The sequence below is a fragment of the Mandrillus leucophaeus genome, unplaced genomic scaffold (assembly GCF_000951045.1).
Source record: "Mandrillus leucophaeus isolate KB7577 unplaced genomic scaffold, Mleu.le_1.0 Scaffold802, whole genome shotgun sequence".
Lineage (NCBI taxonomy): Eukaryota > Metazoa > Chordata > Mammalia > Primates > Cercopithecidae > Mandrillus > Mandrillus leucophaeus.
This window is the reverse complement of record NW_012108720.1, coordinates 542240-563770: the sequence shown is the minus strand read 5'-3', so window position 1 is coordinate 563770 and position 21531 is coordinate 542240.

Below are 21531 nucleotides of genomic sequence, written 5' to 3'. Positions count from 1 at the left end.
GGATTAAGAGGACTATAGAAAGTTTAAATGCAACCTTTCTTAAATAATAAAGGAGCATTTTTTCCAAGAACAAAGACAGTTGACACGGTTTGCCTGTGTTCCCACCCAAATCTCATCTCGAATTTTAATTCCCATAATCCCCATGTGTTGTGGGAGGGACCTGGTGGGAGGTAATTGACTCATGGGAATGGTTACTCCCATGCTGCTGTTCTCATAATAGCGAGATTGAGTCCTCACCAGATCTGACGGTCTTGTAAGCGGCTTTTCCCCTTTTGCTCAGCACTTCTCCTTCCTGCCCCCACGAGAAGAAGGATGTGTTTGCTTCCCCTTCTTCCATGATTGTCAGTTTCCTGAGGCCTCCCCAGGCCTGGGTTGACTTTACCTATTAAAATGCTTTTCAATTAACTTAAAAACCTAACTCTATGCCATCAATATGGACACACTTAAAACAGAATGATTCAAGGGGCAAAATGTAAAAGGGTAGACAAAGATATATTAGGAAAATTGAAACAATAAAAAAGCATGGTTGTGATCTAATATCACCCAATGTGAAATATAGGCTAAAAATTATTAATTGAGACTAAGAAAGGTTATTTTATAATGGCTAATGCTACAATTTACAATGAAGTTGTGTGAACTAACTTATAATTAATGTGTATATAATCTATGCATACAAAAAACTGTAATCACTTATATAAAGCCAAAATTACAGTCAATGCAATAAAAATAATACTATACTAATAATAAAAGATTTTAGCTCAACACTCAGTACAGGACAGATTAAATGGACCATAAAGAAAACAAGCAAGCCTTCTTTGAAAGAAGTAATGAGGTAGGCCTTATGGATATAAATCAAACTTCACAATATGCTTCTTAAATGCATTTGAAATATTGAGAAAAATATTTCATCAGCATTAAATTTACTGAATTTGATGGCTGTCCAATGGTTCTGAAAGTAAACATTTTTGTTTATAGAAAATATACATTGAAGTTTTAAGGGCTAATGGGGCATAATGAAGATATGTAAAAAATAAGTTAAAAAGATTAGAATTTTCTCTACTGCTTTTTCAACTTTCCAGTAAATATGAAATTACTTCAAAGGAAAAAGTTCAATATTAATAAGCTATTATTTTGATAGAGGCCTGCATGTGCTTCATAGTCTGTTGCTACTAAACTCATTGACCTATCTTCTCCCAAGCTACAAAACACAGAACGCAGCATCGAGGATGCCAGGACAACCAGCTGCATTCTTCTCTAACTACTGCATGCATTCTGGAGGTTAAAAGTGCACTGTTTGTTTTATGTTTTCTGCTAAAAACCTTCTGCACCTGCTTTAAGTATCTGGGACTTAACAATTGGTGTCAACAACAAAATGTGTTCCCGCTTGGTGTCCATTTGTCAAATGTTAATTATTTTTCTCTTAAAGTGAGCTTGTATGCAAGAGCCAAACCTCATGGTTTTATAACAAGAAGAATCAAGTTTCCATACTTCTTTCGGGAACAAACATTAAAAATTCTCCCATGACGTGAAAAACACTGCAGGCATTTAATAAAAGTATCTTAACAATGTGGGTCATATTGTGTGAAGCTTTTATGATGAATAAGATCCTTTAACAGTCAATGGGCAGACCGTAACTCTATGAACATGCAGTAGCAGTTTCCAGCCAAGACTGAAGTTCCAGAGTCAGACTGCAGTCCTTAGAAAAGCAACTAACAGAACAAGACAGGGTACCAGAAAACTACTCAGAATTTCAGTATCTAGTACACCTGAGAATTGGAAGAAGTACAGTTTTAGGAAAAAAAAAAAAAAAAGAGAGAGAGAGAGAACCCAGCAGTCCCAGAAATTTCAGATTCAAAGCCTGATTGGAAAGGATGGATGATTAGAGAAAGACATCAGACAAAGGCTTCCTGAGAAAGGTTAATGCTAAACGTGAATCAAAGGAGCAACAAAGATTGCTTAAATACTTGCTATCAAAAGCCCCAGCTGAACAGCTTCAGGAGTCAGAGGCCAGGGACATGAAATATTACAGTATTTTCTCCATATTTCTCTGGGAAAGCATTGATTTGAAAGGCAAATTGATTTCCAAGAACATTTATAGTATATATTGTCTATGCCTTCTAAATTGGAATGTAATTGGGCATATTTTTCTCAAATAACTACTTAACGTGAGTCAGTTTTGCCTCCTGAGGGATACACCTTACATTTCGTATGTCAATGTAGAAGCTAGAAAAATACTGAAATAACAAACGTTGTCTTTATTGAAAAAACAGCCTGCAGATACAATCTTCATTATATTCATAAGCAAATATAACACAGAAAATGTAGAAAAAAATGAAAAAAAATCTCTTTGTAAAATGTTCCTATTCTCCACTAGAGACAAAGAATATGTTAACTTTCCCTTTTCCTTTAATAAATAGCTAAATATTTATAGATTCCTTCCAGTCCTACCAGCCAGATGGTAATTACCGTTGTCAGAAATATTAAGCAATAATTACATGCAATATTTCCTTTTGTCTGGTTACATGGGAGCAGATGCCCTTTCAATGCTTATAGTCACTGTCCTCTGGTCAGCACGCTAGGCATTGCAGAAAAATAGAAAACTGCACCGTTATAGTGGTACTGAGCAACTCTCTTCTTTTCTTAGCTGAATTACTTTAAATACATATTTTCATTACCTCTGCCGTTGGTCCGTATTTATCCATCTTTAAAATAAGAAGGTAGAACAAATCTCTGAGGTGCCTTTCACCTGTGACATTTTGAGACTCCTTCCGGTGAATAGAGACCAATTGCCTGTGAACAGAAACCTCAAACCACAGGTGAGACAGAGGCCACCCCAAATGGCTATGACTACAAACCATTTATGTTCCAGGTAAGGAAAGACAGAGCATCGCAAATGACTCTTTTTAGACTGCTTCCATTCCCTCTAGGTCAGAACTGTCATCTGCAAAAGGCAGCAGTACATGACCTAGTTGTCCTGACATATAAGTCACTATTTTTCAAAATAATTTAAATCACTAAAATTTTAATCATGCATCCCCATCAGTAATAACTTTTTAAACATACAGCCTCAATGTATAAACATCTATTTTAAATATGTATTTACATATTAACCATAATATATATTGACTACTAGTAATCTGTTATTAGTGAAGCATACTTTCTTCTTGAGAAAAACATAAATATAAATGGAAGTTCTAACACTTTTACCACATATCTCCTTGGAGAACACTGATAAAAATGACAGCAGTGATGGCATTGGTTTGACTTTAATAAATCTGTGTGGTCTATAATTCAACTTATAACCCTGAACTAAACTCAGGCATTATTTTATGTTTTATATGTTCTCGAGACTTCTTCAAATCAGAAACAAGCATCACTTTGATTGGTAGAATGGAAAGATTTGTACTTAGGCAGTAAACACAGAGTAAGTCTTTCTCAGTTCTCTAGTTAAATATTATCCAGAGAATTCTATTGTTAAATTTCTTCTACTTTCTCAAAATTTAAATGACTTTCTGGAATACAAGTTAAAGAAGGCAGAGTTAGCCTTTCTATAGAAAGCTCTGTGTATTATGGAGACAAGTTTTGCAGATGTTCAAGAAAAGATAAGGCCAGTAACAGAGTCCACATTCTCTCTGTAAATTCCATAAACTCAGGAGTCCCTCATTTTTACTAGATAATAATCTCCCAGAAGGCACTTTGTCTTCTGTCTTTCCTGTAACAACAATTTGAGTTCAGCAATGTTTTCTTCCCTACAGAACAGTCTAGTTTATGGCAAAATTATGAAGGGAAAAATTCTGTATTGAGCTTTTCAGGAGCCCTGCAGGTGTCCATTCCTCACTTCAGCACAGTCCACCTGGTGATTCTTCCCTTTTCCCTTAAAGTACTTCACTGGAAAATTTGTATTTTAAGCTTACTTTTCTAAGAGAGAGATAGGAGTCTTGTTATGTTACCCAGGCTGGCTTTGAAATCCTGGGCTCAAGCAACATATCTGCCTCAGTTTTCTAAGGAACTATAGGCACATCTGGCTTTAAGCTTCCTCTTTGATGGAAGAGTGTGTATGTTGTTTCTCGGAAAACAAAAACTCCAGTGTTATTAGAAGAAAACTAAATTATTAGGAAAAGACACGAAATTTTTGTACCTGTAAAATTATATCAGATGAATGGTCGCCTACATGACAAGCCAGGCCTGACTTGATGTAAGATAGCTGATGAACAGTATTGACAAAATTCAGTCCTTATAATAGTCCCCACTTAGCCACAGTTTTGTTTTCTACAGTTTCAGTTACCCATGGTCAATCAGGGTCCAAAAATATAAATTGGAAATTTCCAGAAGTAAACAATTCATGAGTTTTAAATCGTGCACTGTTGTAAGTAGCAAGCACCTGCCCCTTAATCACTTAGTAGCCATCTCAGTTACCAGATCAACTGTGGTAGTGTCACAAGGCTTGTGCCCAGGTAACCCTGATTTTACTTAAAAAGCACAAAAGCAAGAGTAGCAGTGCTAGCATAGTGTTATCATTCTTCTATTTTGTTATTAGTTATTGTTGTGAATCCCTTACTATACCTAATTTAAACATTAAACTTTATCACAGGTACTTATATATAGAAGAAAACAGGCTCCATAGGGGTTTGGTACTGTCTGAGATTTCAGGTACCGATTGGGGGTCTTAGAAAGTATCTCCCCCAGATGAAGGGGGACTACTATATTTTCAAGCCACCCAGATAATTATAATGCACAATCAGGACCAAGAACCTCTAGTCTAGAAAAGGAGTTTTTCTATTATGGTAAATTAGAACCGGTAAAAAGAGCTTGTTTGTAAAAATGTGATTATTTGGAAAAACACCCATAAATAATAAATCTTGCTCAGAATTTAGTATATAATTTTCAGTTAGATCTGCAGATGACACTCCTTTCCACAGTTAGGGAATCAGAGTTTAAAAATGCATGCAGAGACATAATTTGAAAGGGGGAAAAAGTCGTTATAAAATATAAACAAAATATTAAAGCATGTTAAAACTGAGCACATTCTGAGCTATATTTCAGAGCTAGTAGGTTTATTTCTGTTGGTTTGGTGACATGTAAATTGTGTATGTAGGATGAGTAAGAGATTTTATGAAAAATTAAGAAGTAAAAAAATCAATGGATTCTATATAAACGTGAATCTTGGCATGAAACTTACAAACTATAACTAGAGCTACTTTTTATTTGAGCTATATTTATATAATAATATTACAAGCTACTACTATAAGAAGTGCTTATTTATTTATATATGTTTACTCTTCTACAGAAGAGTAAATTCTGTAGTTTACTAATTCTCTGTTTACTAATAGCTTAATAGCTTCATGGCAAAAAAAAAGTTTTATGCATAATCCATACATTCATCAGTTTGTTATAGCATGAATCTTTTGACGTTTAGAAAATATAACAAATATATACACCTATGTAATCCATTTGCCTATGAAAAATGCAGTTTCTTTCAAAAACCTCAGGAATTTGTTAAATGCCTCTTTTGAGTTCATCCCAGCTCGCAAACCAGCATTCAGAGGCGACACTTTTCTGACTTCTTTCCAAATAGATTTGCTGTTCCAAAACATCACATACAAGGAATCAGCTGTGAATATTATCTTTTTCTTTTTCACTACCATGTATAAAAATTAATTTGTATTGTTTAATTTATCAGCAGTTCATTCTTTTTATTTTTGTGTAGCAGACCTATGTATGAATACACCACAAATTATTTATCCATGCCCCTCTTGATGGACATATGGATTAAATACAGTTTTGGGCTACTATGAAAAAAGTTGCAGTGAACATTCTTGACAAGTCTTGATACAGATTTTTTTAAATTTCACTTGGATCAATGCCTAGGAGTGTAATTTCTGGGCCATAATAGAGTAAGTGTATGTTTAGTTTTATTTAAAAACATTTCAACTATTTTCCAAAGTAATTGTGTTATTTTACACTCCCACCAGCAATATATGAGAGTTTCAGTTGCTTCACATTCTAACCACAAGTTAGTATTGTCAGTCTTTTTAATTTTAGCCATTCCAGGAGTTTTGTAGTAGTACCTCATTGTGACTTTAATTTGAATGCTCGTGATTTAAAAAACTACATTAAGATACTGCTTGTGTGCTTAGTGGCCATTTTGTATCTTTTGTTAAGTATCTGTTCAAACCTTTTCATTTTGAGTTGGATTTTCTACTATTGATTTATAAGAGTTCTTTATATATTCTGAATGAAATCATATGTCAAATGTATGTATTATATTTTCTAAAAAGCCCTCAAGTTTGTGGCTTGCCTATTCACTTTCTTAATCGAGATGTGATGGTTAATTTTAGGTGTCAACTTCACTGTGTTAATAGCAGAAAACTGGTGCAGCATTACTTCTGAATGTATCTGCAAGGGTGTTTCCAGGGGAGACTCACCTGTCAGTCAATGGACTGAGTGAGGAAGATCCACCTTCAATGAGCACAGGCACTATCCAACCAGCTGTGGGCAGACCAGGAGATTCCCTTGGGTGCCTACTCCACCAGGGCCCTGGGTTTCAAGTACAAAACTGGGTGACCATTTGGGCAGAAACCGAGCTAGCTGCAGGAATTTTTTTTATACCTCAGTGGCACCTGGAACAACAGCAAGAAAGAACCATTTACTCCCCCGGAAAGGGGCATGAAGCCAGAAAGCCAAGTGGTCTAGCTCAGCAGATCCCACCCCCATGGAGCACAGCAAGCTAAGATCTACTGGCTTGAATTTCTCGTTGCTAGCACAGCAATCTGAAGTTGACCTGGGACACTCGAGCTTGGTGGGGAAAGAGGGGCATTTGCCATTACTGAGGCTTGAGTAGGCGGTTTTCCCCTCACAGTGTAAAGCCAGGAAGTTTGAACTGAGTGGAGCCCACCACAGCTCTGCAAAGCCACTGCAGCCAGACTGCCTCTCTAGATTCCTCCTCTCTGAGCAGGGCATCACTGAAACAAAGGTAGCAGTCCCGGTCAGGGGTTTATAGATAAAACTCCCATCTCCCTGGGACAGAGCACCTGGGGGAAGGGGAGGCTGTGGGCACAACTTCAGTAGACTTAAATGTTCCTGCCTGGCAGCTCTGAAGAGAGCAGTGGATCTCCAGGCACAGCAATTGAGCTCTGCTAAGGGACAGACTGCCTCATCAAGTGGTTCCCTGAACCCCGTGCCTCCTGACTGGGAGACACCTCCCAGTAGGGGTTGACAAACACCGTATGCAGAAGAGCTCTGGCTGGCATCTGGCGGGTGCCACTTTGGGATGAAGCTTCCAGAGAAAGGAACAGGCAGCAATCTTTGCTGTTTTGCAGCCTGCACTGGTGATACACAGGAAATCAGGGCATGGAGTGAACCTCCAGCAAACTTCAGCAGAGCTGCAGCAGAGGGGCCTGACTGTAAGAAGGAAATGTAACAAACAGAAGTGAATAGCATCAACATCAGCAAAAAGGAGATCCACATATAAACCACATTTGAAGGTCACCAACATCAAAGACCAAAGATAGATAAATCCACGAAGATGAGGAAAAACAAGTGCAAAAAGGCTGAAAATTCCGAAAGCCAGAACACCTGTTTTCATTCAAAGGATCACAATTCCTCACCAGAAAGGGAACACAACTGGATGGAGAATGAGTTTGATGAATTGACAGAAGGAGGCTTCAGAAGGTGAGTAATATCAAACTCCTCCGAGCTAAAGGAGCATATTGGAACCCAATAAACTGAACCCCATAAAAGGTTACAGGAATTGCTAACTAGAATAACCAGTTTAGAGAAGAACATAAATGACCTGATGGAGCTGAAAAGAATGGCACGAGAACTTAGTGAAGCATGCACAAGTATCAATAGCCAAAGTGATCAAGCAGAAGAAAGGATATCAGAGACTGAAGATCAACTTAAGGAAATTAAGCATGAAGACAATATTAGAGAAAAAAAGAATGAAAAGGAACAAACAAAGCCTCCAAAAAATATGGGACTATGTGAAAAGACCAAACCTACATTTGATTGGTGTACTTGAAAGTGATAAGGAGAGTGGAACCAATTTATAAAACACTCTTCAGGATATTATCCAGGAGAACTTCCCCAAACTAGCAAGAAAGGCCAACATTCAAATTCAGGAAATACAGAGAACACCACAAGGATGCTTCTCAAGAAGAGCAACCCCAAGACACATAATCATCAGATTCATCAAGGTTGAAATGAAGGAAAAAATGTTAAGGGCAGCCAGAGAAAAAGGTCAAGTTGCCCATAAAGAGAAGATCATCAGACTAACAGCGGATCTCTCTGCAGAAACCCTACAAGCCAGAAAAGAGTGGTTGAAATATTCAACATTATTAAACAAAGAATTTTCAACCCAGAATTTCATATCCAGCCAAAGTAAGCTTCATATGCAAATGAGAAATAAAATCCTTTACAAACAAGCAAATGTTGAGAGATTTTGTCACCATCAGGCCTGCCTCACAAGAGCTCCTGAAGAAAGCACAACATATGGAAAGAAAAAACAGGTACAAGCCACTGCAAAAACATGCCAAATTGTAAAGACCATCAACACTATGAAGAAACTACATCAACTAACAGGCAAAATAACCAGCTAGCATCATATTAACAGGATCAAATTCACATATAACAATATTAACCTTAAATGTAAATGGACTAAATGCCCCAATTAAAAGACACAGACTGGCAAATTAGATAAAGCATCAAGACCTATTGGTGTGCTGTATTCAGGAGACCCATCCCACGTGCAAAGACACACATAGGTTCAAAATAAAGGGATGGAGGAACATTTACCAAGCAAATGGAAAGCAAGAAAAAGCAGGGCTTGCAATCCTAGTCTCTGATAAAAGAGACTTTAAACCAACAAAGGACAAAAAAGACAAAGAAGAGCATTACATAATGGTAAAGGGATCAACGCAACAAGAAGAGTTAACTATTCTAAATATATATACACCCAATACAGGAGCATCCAGATTTAGAAAGCAAGTTCTTAGAGACCTACAAAGAGACTTGGACTTCCACACAATAATAGTGAGAGACTTTAACACCCCACTGTGAATATTAGACAGACCAATGAGATAAAAAATAAACAAGGATATTCAGGACTCGAACTCAGCTCCAGACCAAGTGGATCTAATAGACATTTACAAAACCCTTCACCCCAAATCAACAGTATATATATTATTCTTAGCACCACCTCGCACTTATTCTAAAATTGAACACATAATTGGAAATAAAACACTCCTCAGCCAATGCAAAAGAATGAATATCATACCAGTCTCTCAGACCACAGTGCAATCAAATTAGAACTCAGGATTAAGAAACACACTCAAAACTGTACGACTGCATAGACTGAAGAACCTGCTCCTGAATGACTACTAGGTAAATAATGAAATGAAGGCAGAAATAAATAAGTTACTTAAAACCAATGAGAACAAAGACACAACATACCAGAATCTCTGGGACACAGCTAAAGCAGTGTTTACTGGGAAATTTATAGCATTAAATGCCCACAAAAGAAAGCAGGAAAGATCTGAAATCCACACCCTAACATCACAAGTAAAACAACTACAGAAGCAAGAGCAAACAAATTCAAAAGCTAGCAGAAGACAAGAAATAACTAAGATCAGAGCAGAACTGAAGGAGATAGATATACAAAAAACCCTTCAAAAAAAAATGAGTGAATCCAGGAGCTGGTTTATTGAAAAGATCAACAAAATAGACCACTAGCCAGACTGATAAAGAAGAGAGAAGAATCAAACAGACACAATAAAAAATGATAAAGGGGAGATAACCACTGATCCCACAGAAATACAAACTACCATCAGAGAATACCTCTATGCAAGTAAGCCAGAAAATCTAGAAGAAATAGATAAATTCCTGGACACATACAGCCTCCCAAAACTAAACCAGGAAGAAGTTGAATCCCTGAATAGACCAATAACAAGTTCTGAAATTGAGGCAGTAATTAATAGCCTACCAACCAAAAAAGCCCAAGACCAGATGGATTCACAGCCAAATTATACCAGAGGTACAAAGAGGAGTTGGTACCATTCCTTCTGAAAGTATTCAAAACAAAAGAAAAAGAGGGACTCTTCCCTAACTCATTTTATGAGGCCAGCATCATCCTGATACCAAAACCTGGCAAAGACCCAACAAAAAAAGAAAATTTCAGGCCAGTCTCCCTGATGAACATCGATATGAAAATCCTCAATAAAATACTGGCAAACCCAATCCAGCAGCACATCAAAAAGCTTATCCACTATGATCAAGTCGGCTTCATCCCTGGGATGCAAGGCTGGTTCAACATATGCAAATCAATAAGCATAATCCATCACATAAACAAAACCAATGACAAACACCACATGATTATCTCAATACATGCAGAAATGACCATTAATAAAATTCAACACCCCTTCATGCTAAAATCTCTCAATAAACTAGGTATTGATGGAACGTATCTCAAAATAATAAGAGCTATTTATGACAAACCCACAGTCAATATCATACTGAATGGGCAAAAGCTGGAAGCATTCCCTTTGAAAACTGGCAAAACACAAGGATGTCCTCTCTCACCACTCCTATTCAACATAGTATTGGAAGTTCTGACCAGGACAATCAGGCAATAGAAAGAAATAAAGGGTATTCAGATAGAAAGAGAGGAAGTCAAATTGTCTCTGTTTGCAGATGATGTAATTGTATATTTAGAAAATCCCATCATCACAGCCCCAAATCTCCTCAAGCTGATAAGCAACTTTGGCAAAGTCTCAGGATACAAAATCAATGTGCAAAAATCACAAGCATTTTTATACACCAATAGTAGACAAACAGAGAGCCAAATCATGGGTGAACTTCCATTCACAATTGCTACAAACAGAATAAAATACCTAGAAATACAACTTACAAGACACGTGAAGGACCTCTTCAAGGAGAACTACAAACCACTGCTCAAGGAAGTAACAGAGGACACAAACAAATGGAAAAACATTCCATGCTTATGGATAGGAAAAATCAATATTGTGAAAGTGTTCATACTTCCTAAACTAATTTATAGAGTCAATGCTATCCCCATCAAGCAGCCACTGAATTTCTTCACAGAATTAGAAAAAAACTACTTTAAATTTCATATGGAACCAAAAAAGAGCTCATATAGCCAAGACAATTCTAAGCAAGAAGAACAAAACTGAAGGTATCCCTCTACCTGACTTTAAACTATACTACAAGGCTACAGTAACCAAAACAGCATGGTATTGGTACCAAAACAGATATATAGACCAATGGAACAGAACAGAGGCCTCAGAAATAATGTCACACATCTATAACCAACAGATCTTTGATGAACCTGACAAAAACAAGCAATGGGGAAAGATTCTCTATTTAATAAATGGTGTTGGGAAAACTTGCTAGCCATATGCAGAAAACTGAAACTAGACCCCTTCTTTACACCTTATACAAAAATTAACTCAAGATGGATTAAAGACTTAAATGAAAGACCTAAAACCATAAAAACCCTAAAAGAAAACCTAGGCAATACCATTCAGGACACAGGCACAGGGAAAGACTTCATGACTAAAACACCAAAAGCAATAGTAACAAATCCAAAATTGACAAATGGGATCTAATTAAACTAAAGAGCTTCTGCACAGCAAAAGAAACTATCATCAGAGTGAACAGGCAACCTCCAGAATGGAAGAAAAATTTTGCAATCTATCTATCTGACAAAGGGCTAATATTCACAATCTACAAGGAACTTAAACAAATTTACAAGAAAGAAACAACCCCATCAAAAAGTGGGTAACACTTCTCAAAAGAAGACATTTAAGTGGCCAAAAAACATATGAAGAAAAGCTCATCATCACTGGTCATTAGAGAAATGCAAATCAAAACCACAATGAGATACTATTGCAAGCCAGTTATAATGGCACTCATTACAAAGTCAGGAAACCATAGATGCTGGAGAGGATGTAGAAAAATAGGAATGCTTTTACACTGCTGGTGGGTATGTAAATTAGTTCAACCATTGTGGAAGACAGTGTGGCGATTCCTCAAGGATCTAGAACCAGAAATACCATTTGAGCCAGCAATTCCAAAACTGGATATATACCCAAAGGATTATAAATCATTCTACTATAAAGACACACACACGTATGTTTAGTGCAGCACTATTCACAACAGCAAAGACTTGGAACCAACCCAAATACCCATCAGTGATACACTGGATAAAGCAAATGTGGCACATATACACCATGGAATTTATGCTGCCATAAAAAAGGATGAGTTCATGTCCTTTGCAGGGACATGGATGAAGCTGGAAATCATCATTCTCAGCAAACTAGCACAGGAACAGAAAACCCAAACACCACATGTTCTCACTCATAAGTGGGAGTTGAACAGTGAGAACACATGGACACAGGGAGGGCAATGTCACACACCAGGGCCTGTGGTGGGGTGGGAGAGTAGGGGAGGGATAGCATTAGGAGAAATACCTAATGTAGATGACAGGTTGATGGGTGCAGCCAACCACCATGGCACGTGTATACCTATGTAACAAACCTGCACGTTCTGCACATGTATCCTAGAACTTAAAGTATAATTTAAAAAATAGATATAGATAGATATTGGTTCTTTCTCTCTGGAGAGTCTTAATACAAGTGAGAGTAAGTTTTTAATTTGATTAAGCTTAATTTAACATTCTTAAAAGCTTTTACCTTATTTATTTATTTTTAGACAAGGTCTCACTCTGTCATCCAGGCTAGAATGCAGTGACACAATCTGTAGCCTTGACCTCCAAGGCTGAAGAGATCCTCCCACCTCAGCCCCCCAGGTAGCTAAGACTACTGGTGTATGCCACCACACCGGGTTAATTTTTGTATTTTTTGTAGAGACAGAGTTTTGCCACGTTGGCCAAGCTGGTCTCAAACTCCTGAGCACAAGTGATCCACCTGCCTTGGCCTCCCAGAGTGCTGGGAATCCAGGTGTGAGTCACTGCACCTGGCCTTTTATTCTTTTTATATCCTCAGAAGTCTTTGTCTATTCCGAGGACATTAAAAAATTCTACTCTATTTTTCTCTCAGAGCTATATAACTCTATTTTTATATTTAGGTCCAAGATAAATCTCAATTAAAATTTTTGTATGCTGTAAGGTAGAGGTTGGCTTTTTAAAAAATTATACAAATATCTGATTATTTCAACACTATTTGTTAAAAAACATTATTTCTCCACTAAATTGTCTTTGCATCTTTGTCTAAAATCAATTCACATTGTATGTGTGGTTCTAATTCTAGACTCTTTATTTTATTCCATTTACATATGTCTATCCTCATGCCGTAGTAAACTGTCTTGATAATTGTATCTTTATATGAAATCTTGATATTAGAGATTGCAAGTCCTCCAATTTTGCTTTCTTTAAGATTGTTTTGGCCATGGTGGGTCCTCTGCACTTCCAAATTTTACAATCAGCTTGTCAATGTCTACAAGAAGTGACCGCAGATACTTGGACATATTATATAAATCTATATATAAATTTGGGGGAAATTAACATCTTAACAATTGTATCCTTCAATCCATAAACATGGTATGGTATATCTCTCCATTTATTTAATTTTGTTTGGGTCCTCTTTGTAATGATTTTGTAGTTTTCAGTGTATAGTTACACATTTTATTAAATTTATTTCTAAAAATTTTCTGATTAGGGATGCAATTGAAACTCATATTAATTATATTTTCTAATTCTTTTTTCTATATATATTTTAGTATTTTCCCTGGGGTTTTTAGTATTCATAAAATATATCATCTGTAAATTAAGACAGTTTTAATTATATATTTCCAATTCCAATGCCTTATTGCACTAACTCGACCTCCAGCACAAAATTAAGTAAAAGTGGTAAGAAGGCACTCTTGCCCTCTTCCAAATCTTAATAGGAAAGTGATCAATCTTACACCATTAAATATAAGTTAAATGTAGACTTTTCACAAGTGACCTTCAGTGGGTTGAGGAAGTTTCCTTTAATTTTCATATTGTAGGGACTTTTTTATCATGAGCAAAAACTGAATTTTGTCAAGTGCTTAGTCTACATCTGTTCACAAAAGTATAAGGTGCTTCTTCTTTATTCTCTTAGTGTAGTGAACCATATTGATTAATTTTTAGTTAATAAACTGACTTTGTATTTTTAGAACAAACTATTTGGCTGTGCTATATTATACTACTCATATATTGCTGGATTTAATTTTAAAATATTTTGTTTGTTTTTTAAGATGGCTGACTAGAAGAATTTCATGCTCACCTCATCCATTTATGGGAACCAAGATAGTGAGTAGACAATTAAACTTTTTAATAAATTATCCATGAGAGAACATGGGAGTTCACAGAAAAGCAACAGGAAACACCAAAAACCAGGAAGGAAAAGGAAAAGAGGCAGCCTGCTTGGCCAGGATCAGCCAGGAGACAGGAGTGACTCTCCAGGATAGGGAGAGGGTGAGTGAGAGACTTTCCACAGTCTACTTTCCCACTGGGAAATCATAAAATCCAAGCCATGGGAGATCACCTTAACTATCTCAAATGCTGAACCTAACTTAGGGATATGCCAGGAGACTTTGAGAAGAAAAAGTTTTAAGAAAAGTGCTTGATTTGGATCCCACACTTTTTCTGAAACCTAAATGGCTAAAGCAAAACAGCATTTTTTTATTTTAGCAGTTAACAGACTATGCACAGTCCCAGGACCCAGCAGAGCCAATCATAGTCCTTAGGGAAACTCAGGTTATAGATGTGGAACTAGGGCATAAGCAGGGAGTGGGTGGGCTCCCACAGCCAGGACTGAGAAGCAAGCATGGCATGGGCTGCAGACACCAGCAAGGGAAGCAGGCTCCACCCTGGGGCTTGAGTAGGATGCAAGTTGCTATGGATGCTTGGTCTTGAGCTGGGCAGTGAGTTGTGGGCTAGGTGCGAACTGCCAATCCTGACAGCTCAGCTGGGTCTACTGGGTCCCAACAGCTGGTACTGGGGAGTGAGCCTCACTGGGACTAGTTCATAAAAGGTATGCATAGCCTGCACACAGCGGCCAAAGTTGTAGTGCTGGAGCTGGACCAACCCTCCCCATGGCAAGACCTCAGTGTAATGGCTGCTACCCCTCACCCAAGCATTCCACAAGGGGCCAGAGGATCTACCTGTTTTGCCCATCATGATGGGTGCATGCACTCACCACTGGGGGTCTGAGTGAAAGCTTGCCCAGTCTGTCTCAGCTGAGATTCACCTCCCACCTTGGAGACAGAATATGTGACCTGGAGTCCTGGGGATGGAACAGCCCAACAGACCACATAGAGCACCTGAGCATCCTTGCTTGGGCTGAGTTTGGGCCCAAATAGTCTACTGTTACCACTTTGGTTGGTTTCTTCCTGCAAGTGCCACTGGCTTGCTTGGAGGCTAGGCTGCTCAGCCCATTGCAACCACTGCCAGCAGAATCGCAAAGCACTTTGGACCCAAAAGAACATCTCACCACTGCTACCACCATTGCCCATGCCACACCAGCTTCCCAGGGACTTGAGAGCCCACTCGTCTTCCTAGTCCACTGCTACAAAAGCCAGCAGCTGAGAAAGTCACCTAGAGGCTTAACAATTGGCCTGCCCAGATCCAAGACAGTATTTGCCATCCCAGAGTGCAAGAATAGGCATGGTTAACACACTACCACTACCACTGAAGCCTGAAGATGGGCTAATCTGGCATTTCAGTACCCAGAACGACTTCACTACTGCCTCCACTAATAACCCACCCTAGCACATTGAGAAAACCACAAATATCACTAATGCTGATTATAGCTAAAGAAATCATACAGAGACTTCACTACTGCATGCATCCAGAAGCAAAGCCAAAGGGCACTATCTAACTAACACCATAGATACAACTTGAGGGAAATATCTCCCCCACCAATTAAAGAAAATTCAAAAATAGGAAGAAGTGGCTATCACACAAAAAAGGAAGAGAAAGGAATCAAAATGCACCACCTACAGAATTCCACCAAACCACAATGACTAGCAATAAGATAAAAAGAAACAGAATTCAGAAAACATCTAGAGAACAATTAACCACACAACAGAGAAAATAAACTCACATATCAGTAACAACCTTGATTATAAATGGATTAAATGTTCCACTTTATAAATATAGATTGACTAGGTAGATTAAAAAACATGGTCCAAATATATGCAAAGGAGGTCATTATATAATGAAAAAGGGATCAATTCAGCTAGAAGCTATAACAATTCTAAATATATTTGCACCCAACACTGGAGAACCCAGATTTATTAAGTAAATATTACAAGACCTAAAGAGAGAGATAGACAGCAGTACAATAATAGTGGGGAACTTCAGTCACAGCATTAGATAGATCATCTAGGCAGAAAACTAACAAAGAAACACTGGACTTCAACTGGACTTCAGACCAAATGGGCCTAACAGACATTTACGGAACACCCAACCCAATTCCTGCAGAATACATGCTGTTTTCATCAACACATAGAACAATCTCCAAGATATATCATATGCTATGCCACAAAATAAGTCTCAAGAAATTTAAAAAATTTTAAATTACATTAAGGATCTTCTCAGACTACAGTGGAATAAAACTAGAAATCAATATCAAGAGAAGCTTTGGACACTATAAAAATACACGGAAATTAAATAATATGCTTCTGAACGACCATTGGGTCAATGAAGAAATTAAGAAGAAAATTTTAAAATTTCTAAAAACACAAATGAAAGTGAAAACACAACTTACCAAAACCTGTGGGATATAATAAATACAGTGTTGAAGGAAAGTTTATAGCATCAAATTTCCACATCAAAAAAAATAGAAAGATTACAAATCAATAATAAATTATGTACCACAAAGAACTGGAAAAGCAATAACAGACACAAAATGAGCAGAAATAAGCAAATAACAAAGAGAAAAAAAACTAAATGCCATAGAGATTTAAAAAATGCAAAGGATCAGCAAAGCAAAAAGTTAATTTTTCAAAAAGATAACAAAATTGATAAGCCAATAGCTAGACTAACCAAGGAAAAAAGAGAGAAGAACCAAATAAAATAAAATATGAAAAAGGAGGCATTACAACTGATACCACAGAAATTTTTAAAAATCATTAGAAACTATTATGAACAACTGTACACTCACAAACTAGAAAACCAGAGGAAATGGATAAATTACTGGAAACATATGACTTCTCAAGACTGAACTAGGAAGAAACAGAAATTCTGAACAAACCAATAATGAGCAGCAAGACTGAATCCACAATTAAAAAAAAAAAAATTCTCCCAGCAAAGAAAAGCCCAGGGCCAGAGGATTCATAGCTGAATTCTATCAAATATACAAAGAAGAATTAATACCAATCCCCCTTAAACTAGTTCAACAAATCAAGGAGGAGGGAATTTCCACTAACTTATTCTACAAGGTCAGTTTCAACCTGATATCAAATACAGACTAGGACACAACAAAAAAAGAAAACTACCTACCCAGATCCCTGATGAACACTAACACAAAAATTCTCAATAAAATACTGACAAACTGAATGCAATAGCACATCAGAAAGATATCTTGGAGAATGTTCTATGTGCTGATGAAAACAACATCAGAAAGATAATACACCACAATCAAGTAGATTTTATACCAAGAATGTAAGGATGGTTTGACATGCAAATCAATAAATCTGCTACATCACATCAATAGAATGAAAGACAAAAATCATATGATCAACTCAAATGATGCTGAAAATGCATTTGATAAAATTTAACATACCTTCATGATAAAAATGTTCAACAAACATACCCCAAAATAATAAATGCCATATACAATAAACCCATGGCTAACATCATATTGAATGGAGAAACATTGAAAGCTTTTCATCTGTGAACTGGAACACAGTAAGAATGCTCACATTCAGTATGCATATTCAACATATTACTGGGAGTGCTACCCAGAGCAATCAGGCAAGAGAAACAAATAAAAAGCACCCACACTAGAAAAAAAAAAAAAAAAAGCATCAAACTGTCCCTGTTATATCTAGAAAACCCTAAAGACTCCACCAAATAAAATTTATATTTGATAAATAAATACAGTAAAGTTGTAGAATACAAAAATCAACATACAAAAATCAATAGCATTTCTATTCACTGATAATGATCCAGCTGAGAAGAAATTTTGAAAAGTAATCCCATTCACAACAACTACAAAAAGAGAATAAACCTAGGAATGAGCTTAACCAAGGAGGTGAAAGATCTCTACAAGGAAAACTACAAAGTACAGATGAGAAATAAATTGAAAATGACACAAACAAATGGAAAAACATCACATGCTGATAGATCAGAAGAATTAATACTGTTCAAATGACCCAAAGCAATCTACAGAGTCAATGCAATGTCACATTTTACAGTTAGAAAACACAGTCCTAACATACATATGGAACCAACAAAGTGCCCAAATAGCCAAAACAATCCTGAGCAAAAAGTATAGACCTGGAGGCATCACATTACCTGACTTCAAATTATATTACAAAGCTAGTAACAAAAACAGCACGTACTTCTGAAAGAGACACATACATCAATATAATAGAATAGAGAACTGAGAAATAACATCACATATTTACAGCCAACAAATCTTTGACAAAGCACACAAGAACATACATTAGGGAAAGAACACCCTCTTCAGTAAAAGGTGCTAGAAAAAATTGCATAGCAATATGCAGAACAATGAAACTGAACCCGTATCTCTTACCACATAAAAAAATCAATTCAAGATGGACTAAAGACTTAAATGTGAGAGCCAAAACTATAAAAATATGAGGAAAAAACCTAGGGAAAACTCTTCTGGACATTGAGATAAGTGACCAAAAAATCTATGACTAAAACCTCAAAAGCACTGCCAAAAATAGATAAATGGGACTATGTAGGTCTGTTCTTGTGTAACTATAGAGAAATGTCTAGGCCAGGAGCAGTGACTCACACCTGTAATCCCAGCACTTTGGGGGGCTGAAGTGGGTGGGTCACTAGGCCAAGAGATAAGACCATCCTGGCTAACATGGTGAAACCCCATCTCTACTAAAAAAAAAAATACAAAAATTAGTTGAGCATGGTGGTGTGTACCTGTAGCCCCAGCTACTTGGGGGACTGAGGCAGAAGAATTGCTTGAACCTGGGAGGTGGAGGTTTCAGTGATCCAAGATAGCACCACTGCACTCCAGCTGCCTGGCAACAGAGCAAGAATCTGTCTGGGAAAAAAAAAAAAAGGCCTGGCATGGTGGCTCATGCCTCTAATCCCAGCACTTTGGGAGGCCAGAGGCAGGCAGATCACAAGGTCAGGAGATTGAGATCATACTGGCCAAAATGGCAAAACGCTGTCTCTACTAAAAATACAAAAATTAGCCAGGTGTGGTGGCGGGCACCTGTAATTCCAGCTACTTGGGAGGGTGAGGCAGGAGAATTGCTTGAACCAGGAAGTTGGAGGTTGCAGTGAGCCAAGATCACACCACTGCACTCTAGCCTGGCAACAGAGAGATACACCATCTCAAAAAAAAAGAAAAAAGAAAAAAGAAAGAAAGAAAGAAAGAAATGTCTGAAACTGGATAATTTACAAGGAAAACAGAATTAATTAGCTCCCAATTCTGTAGGCTATACATAAAGTATGATGTTCGCATCTGCTTCTGGTGAGGACCTCAGGAAGCTTACAATCATGGCAGAAGGCAAAGAGGCAACAAGTATACTACAAGGCAAAGCAGGAGCAGGAGAGTGCGGGATGTGTCACACTCTATAACAACTAAATCTCAGGAGGCGGTTCTAAGATGGCCGAATAGGAACAGCTCCAGTCTACAGCTCCCAGCACGAGCAATGCAGAAGATGGGTGATTTCTGCATTTCCAACTGATCTACCAGGTTCAACTGGGGCTTGTCGGACAGTGGGTGCAGGACAGTGGGTGCAGCCCACCAAGCGAGAGCTGAAGCAGGGTGAGGCATCACCTCACTTGGGAAGTGCAAGGGGGAAGCGAATTCCCTTTCCTAGCCAAGGGAAGCTGTGACAGGCGGCCCCTGGAAAATCAGGTCACTCCCACTGTAATACTGTGCTTTACCAACAGTCTTAGCAAAGGGCACACCAGATTATATTACACTCCTGGCTCAGAGGGTCCCACGCCCACAGGGCTTCACTCATTGCTAGCACAGCAGTCTGAGATCAAACTGCAAGGCTGCAGCGAGGCTGGGGAGGGGCACCCACCATTGCTGAGGCTTGAGTAGGTAAACAAAGCAGCCTGGTAGCTCGAGCTGGGTGGAGCCCACCAAAGCTCAAGGAGGCCTGCCTGCCTCTGTAGACTCCACCTCTGGGGGCGGGGCATAGCTGAACAAAAGGCAGCAGAAACCTCTGCAGACTTAAATGTCCCTGTCTGACAGCTTTGAAGAGAGTAGTGATTCTCCCAGCATGGAGTTTGAGATCTGAGAATGGACAGACTACCTCCTCAAGTGGGTTCCTGACCCCCGAGTACCCTAACTGGGAGGCAGCCCCCATTAGGGGCAGACTGACATCCCACATGGCTTGGAACCCCTCTGACATGAAGCTTCCAGAGGAACGATCAGTCAACAACATTGGCTGTTCAGCAATATTCGCTCTTCTGCAGTCTCTGCTGCTGATACCCAGATAAACAGGGTCTGGAGTGGACCTCCAGCAAACTCCAACAGACCTGTAGCTGAGGGTCCTGACTGTTAGAAGGAAAACTAACAAACAGAAAGAACATCCACACCAAAACCCCATCTGTATGTCACCATCATCAAAGACCAAAGGTAGATAAAACCACAAAGATGGGGGAAAAAACAGAGCAGAAAAGCTGAACATTCAAAAATCAGAGTGCCTCTCCACCTCCAAAGGAAGGCAACTCATTGCCAGCAACAGAACAAAACTGGACAGAGAATGACTTTGACAAGTTGAGAGAAGAAGGCTTCAAACAATCAAACTTCTCCAAGCTAAAGGAGGAAGTTCGAACCCATTGCAAAGAAGCTAAAACCTTGAAAAAAGATTAGATGAATGGCTAACTAGAATAATCAGCATAGAGAAGTCCTTAAATGACCTGATGGAGCTGAAAACCATGGCACAAGAACTACGTGATGCATGCACAAGCTCCAGTGGCTGATACAATCAACTGGAAGGAAGGGTATCAGTGATTGAAGATCAAATGAATGAAATGAAGTGAGAAGAGAAGATTAGAGAAAAAAGAGTAAAAAGAAACAAACAAAGCCTCCAAGAAATATGTGACTATGTGAAAAGACCAAATCTACGTCTGACTGGTGTACCTGAAAGTGATGGGGAAAATGGAACCAACTTGGAAAACACTCTGCAGGATACTATCCAGGAGAACTTCCCCAACCTAGCAAGGCAGGCCAACATTCAAATTCAGGAAATACAGAGAATGCCACAAAGGTACTCCTCGAGAAGAGCAACTCCAAGACACATAATTATCAGATTCACCAAGTTGAACTGAAGGAAAAAATGTTAAGGGCAGCCAGA